The sequence below is a fragment of the Carassius gibelio genome, chromosome A1, assembly GCF_023724105.1.
Source record: "Carassius gibelio isolate Cgi1373 ecotype wild population from Czech Republic chromosome A1, carGib1.2-hapl.c, whole genome shotgun sequence".
NCBI lineage: Eukaryota > Metazoa > Chordata > Actinopteri > Cypriniformes > Cyprinidae > Carassius > Carassius gibelio.
In genome coordinates this window covers 10,047,437-10,058,611 of record NC_068371.1, presented here as the reverse complement: position 1 = coordinate 10,058,611, position 11,175 = coordinate 10,047,437, and the positions used below count along the sequence as shown (strand labels likewise).

General features: G+C 35.3%; 1 long non-coding RNA gene across 1 annotated transcript; it reads right to left on the bottom strand.

Moving 5' to 3' along the window:
* Window positions 1–910: 910 nt before the first annotated feature.
* On the bottom strand, window positions 911–3,179 carry LOC127943165 (uncharacterized). The gene is made up of 4 exons (XR_008149588.1): window positions 2,934–3,179; window positions 2,125–2,220; window positions 1,799–1,959; window positions 911–1,153 (listed from the first exon to the last, which is right to left on the bottom strand). It is a non-coding gene; the product is annotated as an uncharacterized LOC127943165 (long non-coding RNA).
* Window positions 3,180–11,175: the final 7,996 nt, after the last annotated feature.

Sequence of the window (11,175 nt, the reverse complement as noted above, 5' to 3'; positions counted from 1 at the left end):
TAAGCTTGCTACTTATTAGATTATGTTTTATTAACGTCTTCACCTTCCTCCGTTGTTCAACTTGAAAAAAATTGGGCAATATTGATGTGCACATGCCCAATATGTCTTAAATATAAGACACATTTTTAAGATTTTTATTTATTTTTTGACCAAAGACAAATATATTTACTAATCAAATGATGTGCTTCTAAAATTTACATTGTATATTACATTGTGTTTTAAAGTTAAAATTGTTCACATTTGTGTTTCTGTGATTTACCATTCTCTACCATTTGAACTCTAGGAATAAAAACAGAAATTATAAATGAATGAATGAATGAATGAACAAATAAATGCATAAAGCATAATGAACATGCATATTTTTGTAAGGATCTTCCATTATTTATTGATATGTCAAACTCATTTAAAGACAACATGCCCAAATTACTACACTGCATCCTCTGTCACCAAGCTCGTTTTTGCCACCATAAAGAATAAAAAGGCAGTTATGTTGTAAACATTAACTATTTTCAGTATGCAAATGAAAATGCTTTTATTAAAATACAAAACAGTAAATACAGTATGTCTTTCAGAGAACACTGGAAAAAGATAAATTATTTTAAAAATTAAATTGACCAAAATGTTATACAACACAATGTAAATGTTTCAAACTCACAAAAAACACCATGAAGACATAAATGTCAAGTGTGCAATATCATCTATAAAACTCTATCAGCACAGCATCAAATAAACACTGATTGTCTGAACAATGAAAGACAGAGAAAGTGTTCAGGAAAACAAACACCTGCTAGCTTTGACATAACATCATGATTTCACTTCATGACTGGAACTAGGGGATGACTGTGTATGAATATCTCCTTTACTAAAACTCTTAATTAAAGTCTAAAAAGTTTACTGTATGAAGCTTGAAAAAGAGAACAAAATGCTTTATCAATACGAAAAATACTATGTTTAACTATTGTTTTCATCACTGGTTCTGTAATGTATTCATTATGAGCTTATAACTAAAACAAAGTTACATCTTCTGCAAAAATCAAACCACTGCAAAGTCTAATCACTGATCCAGGGACCATATCTGTGTGTGTGGGGGATAAAGAGTTAACGAGGTGAGTCCTTGTGCATGATGGAGAACTAGCATTATCTGCAAAAAATCCTGTAAGACAGAAGGAAGGAAATATTATTAATTACGTGCAACTTGTACATTACACCTCTGTAAAGATGCTGTATAATTAAATGTTAAATGCATCCATTATTGAAAGCAAGTAATTAATAGCAAGCTATAGTCATATGAATTCTTTTGATAGTGTCAGATGAGACCGTCCTGTGGCTTGTAAAATATCATACAAGTGTTAAACTGGATTATTAAGACTGTGATGTGCGACTGTTTAGGGATCATTTTTAAGACTTTGACCCTGTCCAGATACCCACACTTGCAGTCTTGGCCACTTGAGAGTGTGTGTACGTGACAGTGTGTGAACAAGACTTTGCCCGGTCTTAATAATGCCAAAGCACAGCGTCCTTAACACACACTAAACCTCTCCAATACTGCTCCGGAGCGCTATACAAAGCTTAGCGTATCCCATCATGCATCATGTTTTGGAATAAATCGTCAGACTTTTTGCCAAGATCTCACAAGAGGTCACAGAAAGCTGTCCAATGTACAGTATGTGAAATATTGATAATTAGATATTAAAAATCTCTGTAAACACATAAGTGTCCCATAAGGCAGTGGCTCCCAATCCTGGTCCTGGAGAAGCCCAACACTGCACATTTGAGATGTCTCCCTGATCAAACACACCTGATTCAACTCATCAGCTCATCAGTGAAGACTCCAAGGCAGATAAGAGAGACGCCAAAACCGTGCAGTGCTGGGGTTCTCCAGGACCAGGATTGGGAAACACAGTCATCAGGTCATGAAAAGTTCGACACACACTTGTGGTCATCATGCTCACTTGAACACTAGGCCAAATACAGGAAAGACGTCAAATAAGTAATCAAGTGGTCAAGTGCAAAGATGGCAAGTGTGGGTATTTGGACAGTGCAACAGTTTAAGAAACAACAAATGCTGTACAATCTATAACAGCAGGAATGTTTGATAAAAGGGACAAACTATCACAGACTTACTGCTGCAAATATCTGCCTCCGCAGCTTTCTGTCTTCTCCATTTCTGAAGGAATCCCTCTCCAGAAACACCACTGGGCTTCCTTTACGTCTTTTCAGCTAAAAATATAAAAATAAAAAAAGGGGAAGAAAATAAAATTGAATTATATACAGAATGTTAATAATGATCTGTGAGCAAAATATTTAGATATAATAAATATATATAAATATATATTTAAATATAAACTGATATGAATGAACTGCAAAATGGAAAAATGCATGTTTTATTATTTATTTTTAATTTGATTTTTTTTTTTTTTTTTGGATTTACATTAAAAGGTATTAAAAGCATGGTACAAAACATGATTACTGTGATATCTGTCATATAAAAGCACATAAAAACACTTACATTACAGTGATACAAACATAGCTGGTTTGGTGATTATTGTATTGTTGTATTGATAATTAATATACCATAGTAAAACTACAGTTACTAATGTCCCGTTTACTGTGTTTTAACTTCACATTTCATTTATTACTATTGTAAGTGTCGTGATTACCATGATTTTACTACAAATACAACTTACATCATTGATCCTGAAATTAATAATAATATAAAACGGATTGAAGGTCTATGGCACGTCAGGTGACAGATATAGTTTAATCACACTAATTAGCAGCTGTGTTCATTTATTTAAACGAAATGAAACTCAAAGACAGCCGCGGATGACCGATATAATACAGCGATTAAACATATGGCACTAATCTGATTAATAAATAAGACAGAATGCATTTATAAAAGGCATTAAAAGAGTGTATATACGACTACTCACCCAAACTGTGGAACTGATAGCAAGTATCGCGATGTGTGCTGAATGAGACTTCTTGAACGTGATTTCATAGCGATAAACATCTCATGTCCTCGTCGTGTCGAATTCTGACGCCAAAAGTTTCCCACTGAAAGCAATGAAGGTCGTAGTGCTTCGATATTCGACGCCAAGAGGCACATTTGGCGTCATAAAAGTGACGCTAGGGGCGCTTGACTATGCTTCGGTTTTTGACGCCTTTGGAGTGAGAATGGGTTGTGTTAGATTATTCATCCACTGCAATTCATATTTTGAATCCATAACAAAGCTGTTTTTGGATTACATTTACATCTACACATTTGACAGATGCTTTTATCCAAAGCGATTAGCACTGCATTCAAGATACTTTTTTCCCCTCCAATTCATGCATTCCCTGGGAAACAAACTCATGACCTTGGCATTGGTACGGCCGTTTTCCACTGTTTGAGCTGAATTTCCCTTATTGTATGTGCTATCTGATGTTTGCAGGACACTTTTTAGCAGCTGCTTATTTTCTGTCACTCTTATTCACTACTTTATAATCTCATCAGAAAAAGTACATTTTTTGAGTCAGAGTGAGAGTTCAAACAGATGATAAAAGCATTGTAATAATCCACAAGTAATCCACATGACTCCAGTTCATCATTAATAACTTCCAAATGCTGCATGTTTGTAAGAAATACAACAAGATGATTTATTTTTAAAATGTTGTTTCTGGCCAAAAACAGCATGTAATCCACTTCAGTGAAAAAAAAGTAAATCCCCTGATTTCCTCTCAGATCAAAATCCACCTATTAATTTGTTAAGCGCTGTTTTGGCCTGTTTTCGCTTGTAAATAGTGCTTGATCTGTGCATATTTCTCTCCTGATTCAGCCATGAGCTTTTTCACTGGAGTTAAGAAATTGAAAACATCTTGATGAATTTGTTAATTACAACCACACCACTTTTTGCTTCACAAGACGTTGGACTGATGGACTGGAGTCGTGTGGATTACTTGTGATTTATTGTGATGTTTTTATTTGTTGTTTGGACTCTCATTCTGACGGCACCTATTCACTGCAGAGGATCCATTGTTGAGTAAGTGATGTTATGCTAAATCTGTTCCAAGGAACAAACTCATCTACATTTTGGATGGCATTTATGTGTGAACTATTGCTTTAATCCCTAGATTAAAGTGCTAATGTATTGAACTTTTTGGATATAATATATATATATATAACATGAATAACAGACAAATTACTCTGTGGAGTATGAACAGATATGTTTTGCTGTTGTTTGTTAGTTTTCTTAGTGTCCTAGGTTAAAGTTTGCATTGCACCACGTTTTGTGCGCAGATGTTATTTTTGATGCACTCTGCACCATATGTGTTTGTGTATGTGATGTCCAGTCTGTTATTACTTGAGTCCTTTCCCGTGCAAATGAAACGTGCACGCACACACACATACACATCTTCCCCTTATTTATGCATGCTTCCTTCCTTTTCCCAGATGCTTTTGTATGTAGAGCCACCCAGTTATTTAAAAAGTCCATTAGGCACTTGTTTGGGGCGGGGGGGTTAAAATTAAAATACCGTGAATTAAAAACTACTCACAAAGTCACATTTCCAGTGTCTAGTTCAAAGTTGTTATCTAAATAAAGGTCAAATTGACTTTGACAATGAAAAGAAGACTAGTCTAAGCATGTGGCCCTCCTCAAGGGACATTTGTATCGTCAAGGATGTCAGAGCTTAATCAGAGCTGAAAGTACAAAAAACACCAGCCGTGATGTTTTTTTTCTTAGTTGTTTTCTTTTCTTTTACCATAACTGAAAAGAAATACATAATGACATTATTTTTATAATCTTTATCACTGACATATGTATCAATTTTGTCTTTCTGTGTGCTTGACGCATGAGTATACGGCTTTTAAAAACAACTCTCTATGTACTCCTGCATGTGCATGTGCATGTTTCCATTTTTGTTGTTTTTTTAATCTTTATTCAAGTTGATTTTAGAGCTAACTAACTAAAGTTAGGCATAATGCGTCCTTTTCCACAATCTGTTTTAAGAATAAACACTGCAAAAACTCGTTGTAGCATATCCCATCCCATGTATTTCTCTACACTTGTGTCACCCACCACACACTGAGTGAAGGTCCCTCGGTTGCCTGGGATCATAGATGCTGGCAGGCTGAAAATGGGAGGCATGACATAGTCCAAGAAGCATGAAACAGTCTCACCCACGCGCTCCTGCCTGATGTAGCCCACGGAGACCATGTTCTCCTTTATACCGAGACTTGTAGCTGCCTCTAAACCGAAACGTCTTCCTCTATTCGTTTGGTCACTTTGTCAAAACCGTGAGCGAGTGAGATCACCACTTTTGGCCCAGTGTTGTCTGGGCATCTGAACAGGCTTTATTTTTTGAATGCATTTGTTAACCACAAGCTGTTATTTCTTTCTATTAGAAAATGAAACACCTCATTTGTTGGCTTGGTTATGTGTGTGCAACACTATTTTGCTGTGATTTATGCAATGAATATGTAAAGCCACGCATTAAAAGAATTCTCTCCTGATTAATCACTGTTATACTGTCATAAGTCATTTGCAATAACAACTGCCAGTTTGCTTATGTTGCTGTCTGTGCTGTAATATAGCATGGTCTCATATTGCACGGCAAAGAACAGATGTGTTCCCCTTTGCTGAAAACGTTATACAACAACGTCTTTCAAATGATGTCTGAAAGAGTCACTGCAAATGTTGACCGTCTTTTAACAAATGATTTGTTATAAACAACCAAATCTCTCTGGAAAAATTACCTTTGTGTATATTGTAGGCAATTCATAATGAAACTTGAGTATGGCACTTGATTATATTTTCTGAACATGTTTCAAATAATGGTACTGTAACATTAATGAAAATTGAATGCAAATGTAAATTTTAGCATCTATAAAATGTATATTTTGCGCTAATTAGTTGGTCTTTCTGGGAAAAGCCGTGCAGACCAGATGCCTCTATAAACATATTTGAATAAAATAAAGTAGACTTAATGTCTCTCTTTGTAAAGCACTTCTGTAATCAAGTTTACCTAATCTGCTTTTCTAAGGTAAACTTCACTTTAAAAAAGAAAAGAAAAAAACTAACATTATTCAGCAAGGATACATTAAATTGATCAAAAGTGACATGTATATATATATATATATATATATATATATATATATATATATATATATATATATATATATATATATATATACAGTGGGGATAGAAAGTTTGGGCACCCCTTGCAGAATCTGTGAAAATATGAGTAATTTTCAAAAAATAAGAGAGATCATACTAAATGCATGTTATTTTTTATTTAGTACTGTCCTGAGTAAGATATTGTACATAAAAGATATTAACATTTAGTCCACAAGACAAAAGAATTGCTGAAATTATTAAAATAACCCCACTCAAAAGTTTGGGAACCCTTGGTTCTTAATACTGTGTTCTGTTACCTGATGATCCTCGACTGTCTTTCTGTCTTGTGATGGTTGTGCCTGAGTCCCTTGTTTGTTCTGAACAGTTAAACTGAGCAGCGTTCTTCAGAAAAATCTTTAAGGTCCTGCAGATTCTTCAGTTTTCCAGCATCTTTGCAAATTTGAACCCTTTCCAGCAGTGACTGTATGATTTTGAGATACATCTTTTCAGACTGAGGACATTTGAGGGACTCAAACACAACTATTTAAAAAGATTCAAACATTCACTGATGCTCCAGAAGGAAACAAGATGCATTAAGAGATGAAGATGACCAAATTTTTCTTATTTTGTTGAAATATAATTGTTTTCCATTTAGTTCTGCCCTTCGTAAGCAACAGAAGATACTTGTATGTTTCCCGGTACACAAATTAAGTACAATTTACATTGATCTTCAAATTCCAAAAGTTTTCACTCCCCAGCTCTTAATGCATCTTGTTTCCTTCTGGAGCATCAGTGAATGTTTGAATCTTTTTAAATAGTTGTGTTTGAGTCCCTCAAATGTCCTCAGTGTGATAAGGTGCATCTCAAAATCATAAAGTCCCTGCTGGAAAGGGTTCAAATATGCAAAGATGTTGGAAAACTGAAGAATCTGCAGGACCTTAAAGATTTTTCTGAAGAACGCTGCTCAGTTTAACTGTTCAGAACAAACAAGGGACTCATGCACAACCATCACAAAACAGAAAGACAGTCGTGGATTATCAGATGACCACACACAGTACTAAGAACCAAGGGTTCCCAAACTTTTGAGTGGGGTTATTTTAATAATTTCAGCATTTTTTTTGTCTTGTGGACTAAATGTTAATATCTTTTATGTACAATATCTTACTCAGGACAGTACTAAATAAAAAATAACATGCATTTAGTATGATCTCTCTTATTTTTTGAAAATTACTCATATTTTCACAGATTCTGCAAGGGGTGCCCAAACTTTCGATCCCCAATGCCGGTAGTTTGATTTGTTACAGCCCACAGCTAGATTGACAAATTCCCTCTCCCTGCTGAATATATATATTTCAAATACATGCTGTTGTTTTGAATTTTTTTATTCATTAAAAATTCTTGAAAAAAGTATCATGGTTAAAACAAAAATATTAAGCAGCACAAACGTTTTCAACATTAATAATAATAATGGTTTCTTGAGCAGTAAATCAGCGCATCAGAATAATCACGTCACACTGAAGACTTCAGTAATGATGCTGAATATTCAGCATGGCATCACAGGAATAAACTGCATCGTAAAAAATAAAAATTAAATACAGTTTTGTTAAATTATAATAGTATTCCATAAAATTATTGTATTTTTGCACTAAATAGATTTTTGAAACCAAAGATATTTACTGAATGTAGAGACTGTAGTTTGATTCCAAAACGTTTTCAATGTTTTAAGTAATGTTTAATTTGGACCACTTTATTGTTTTCTTGGTAACTTTGTTATTATTAGTTTAAATTTTGTAGGGAAAAATACATATAATCTTTAATCTGTCAATTTAAATTTGAGATTAAGTATTTACAGTGTACAGTAAATCCATAACTGATTATATATTTGACCATGATGCCCAAAATACTGATGCGCCTATCTGAGGACACTGATGTCATATTGTTGTTGTTTTATGTTATTATTATTCTATTCATATTTTTTTAATTATTTTTTCATTTCAATTTTCTGCAGATACGCAAATATGCAGTACACAAAGAAGCATTTTCACATGTATGGTTCATTCGGTATGTACTAACAAGACCAACCAAAATAATAGAAAATCAAATAATGTTTTTCCCAAATAAACATAAATTGTTTTAGCTCACTTTCAGTAAAGTAACTTTGCATTAAACAGTAAGCAACACAAACATGCACTCATGGCATGCAAACCCATTAGCCTAAATAATGAAGACAAGGTTTTCCCGTAGTTAATGTGTACAATCGTCTACATGTTTACACCACATTCGTTGCCCCACCAAAGTTTATAAATGGTACTAAATCATAAACGTCTGCCATGCCATATGGGTGCATATGGCAATCACCTGTTTACAGAGTACTATTCAGCCCCATTGAAGTGGTATTTTGTGCTTTTGAGACCTCGGTACAACACAATGAAGAAAAATCGCTTGTTTTTTTTCCTCATATGAGAACCTTCCAAAAGTTTGGCACAATGCCGGTAGTTTGATTTGTGTACCTTGTTACAGCCCACAGCTAGATTGACAAATTCCCTCTCCCCGTCCTGGTCCTGTATTCAACACAATACATTATGGGACAGGACTTCCCCTATTGTCTGATTCCGGGTGTGGATCAGAGCTCTCTGTCACCACATTGTGCCTCCTTTCCTCTCTTTCCTCTCCTTCCTCTCTGCCTTGAGAAGCAGCAGAAGTGACTGCACCATAAAAAGGGTTCTGGTCCCTTCACTTCTCATCTATGGACACTATTTGTTGTGGAATGAATTCAACTTGAACTGATAAGGAAATGAAACCATAATGAAACTGGTGGCTCAATCAGGCCTAGATATTTCAGTCTACTCCGTGGCTGTCGGTGCAAGCAAAAAGTGATGTCATTTATTTAAATATCCTTGTTTTAGATTTAGAATATCATTAGAAATATCTCAGTAACAATATCGCCAACCCAGAACTGCCCTAAAATGTTACAGTGCAGTACAGACAGGTTTTTGTGAAAAAGGGAACATTTTTGTGAATAATGAAGTGTTCCTCACAGAAGGCTATTGTATGATTTCAGAAAAATTGGCCACATTAAGTGTGTGTGTGTGTGTGTGTGTGTGTGTGTGTATATATATATATATATAAACTGAATAAAAACACAAATATTGTGCAATATTATTACAATAAAAAAATATATTTATTAAAGATATAAGATATTATGTAAAACAACTATTACCTATTATTTTCAATTTAAATTATAATTTATTCCTGTGATGCAAGGCTGAATTTTCAGCATACTCCAGTCTTCAGTGTCACATGATTCTTCAGAAATGATTCTGATATGCTGATTTACTGCAAAAAAATCATTTCTTATCATTATCAGTGTTCATATTTTTGCGGTTGTTTGACCATATATAGTATAAAAACATGGCCAAAATGACCAAACATGCAATGCATTAGGCTACATCACACTACAGTACGTGCCGGACGGTGCAAATCTTTGTTTCTGCCCTTGTATGCACAATTTGTTTGCATTTGAACACTATTTATGTACAGTCACTGCACATCAACACTGTAATCTGTTTTCAAATTTAGGGGCAAAGGGACACTTGTGCTTCAGGGCAACAGCTCTTTCAAACTGCTGAGTTATAGTCCTGCTCCATTAGCAGAATCTGGCTAATGCAGGCTTGAAATAATACAGCGAGTCTCCTCTGGGGCGAAATCATCGCTCCGTCTTTCGGACACGTGCACACATCAATGCCTTACATAGTTCTACGACTTTAAGTGGGCAAACGGAAACTGTAGCGGGTGAAACTGTGCCACATACTCAGTCAGACGCTAAAGTGCTCACCTGACAAAATTTACAGTATCTCCTCCATCACAGATGTTCTGACACAGAATCACACGCACTTTAATGAGGCCAAAAAGCCGAAATGGAGAGGATCTCACAGCCACATTGTCAAATCTGTCATGAAGGAACAGGGTTGAAATAAACCATCAGGACCTGAGGCAAACACACCGCAGTGTAATTTATGACTGCTGAGGCGAATGCTGACTGCCTAGTCAAAGTATAGCGGGAAGGCAAAACACAAGCTGTGAAAAGCATTTATTAACTTTAACTCCCTAGACGCTCGGAGCCTGCGCTTGACAGTTAACTGTTTTGTTAACCCCTTTTTGCAAACGAAACAGTCTGAAACGATTTTTGTGTCTTATAATTATATATTTTTTTACAGACATACACCAGCCATTTTTCTCTGACATGTTGAGAATGTCCCCCATACAAAATATACATTCTGTGTGATGAAATTGGAACCTTCTGGACTATGAAACGGTCCCCTCACGGCAGGCCTGGAAATCCATTCATGTACGGCTCGCACAATTACCACACAAGTGGAAAAAAAGGTTTTTAAGTGCAAGTGCGATGCACAGAGAGACTTTGGGGAAGAGAGGAAAAGAGAAGAAAAATAGGACAAAAACGACAAACTAAAGTATGTTCGGATTGCAAAATTGGGAACTTGTCTTTCATACTTTTCTGGACCTTGACAGTGTTATTTACTTGGCAGTCTAGGGGACAGTCACAAGCCTCCCGGACTTCATCCAAAATATCTTAAATTGTGTTCCGAAGACGAAAAAAGCTTTTACGGGTTTGGAACGACATGGGGGTAAGTGATTAATTAAAAAGTTTTCATTATTCAAGTATTTTCAGTGTAGTTAGCCACATTTCATGTCTATGTTTTATCCTCTTTTGTGTATATTTTTTAGCTTTTGTCTATATTATTGCTTTATTTTAGTTAGTAGTACAGCCATAGCATGATGTCACCTTTGAGTGCTCTCTTCCCTTCCCCCACACTGGAAAAGGATTTTTTTTTTTTTTACACAAAATATTTTCCAGGCTTTCTATTTCTCTCTCTGTTATTTTCCCCTCTCTCCTTTTTTCTGTCACTTCTCTAATTTCACTCTCTCTCACGCTCATTCACAAATAACATGTCTTTTGCTGTCACTTGCATTTTTGCATGTATTTGCAGGGTGCATGTGTTGTACCTTATGAAGTAACCACTAGGCCGCTGCTCATTTAGCACGTATCCGTCAGCTT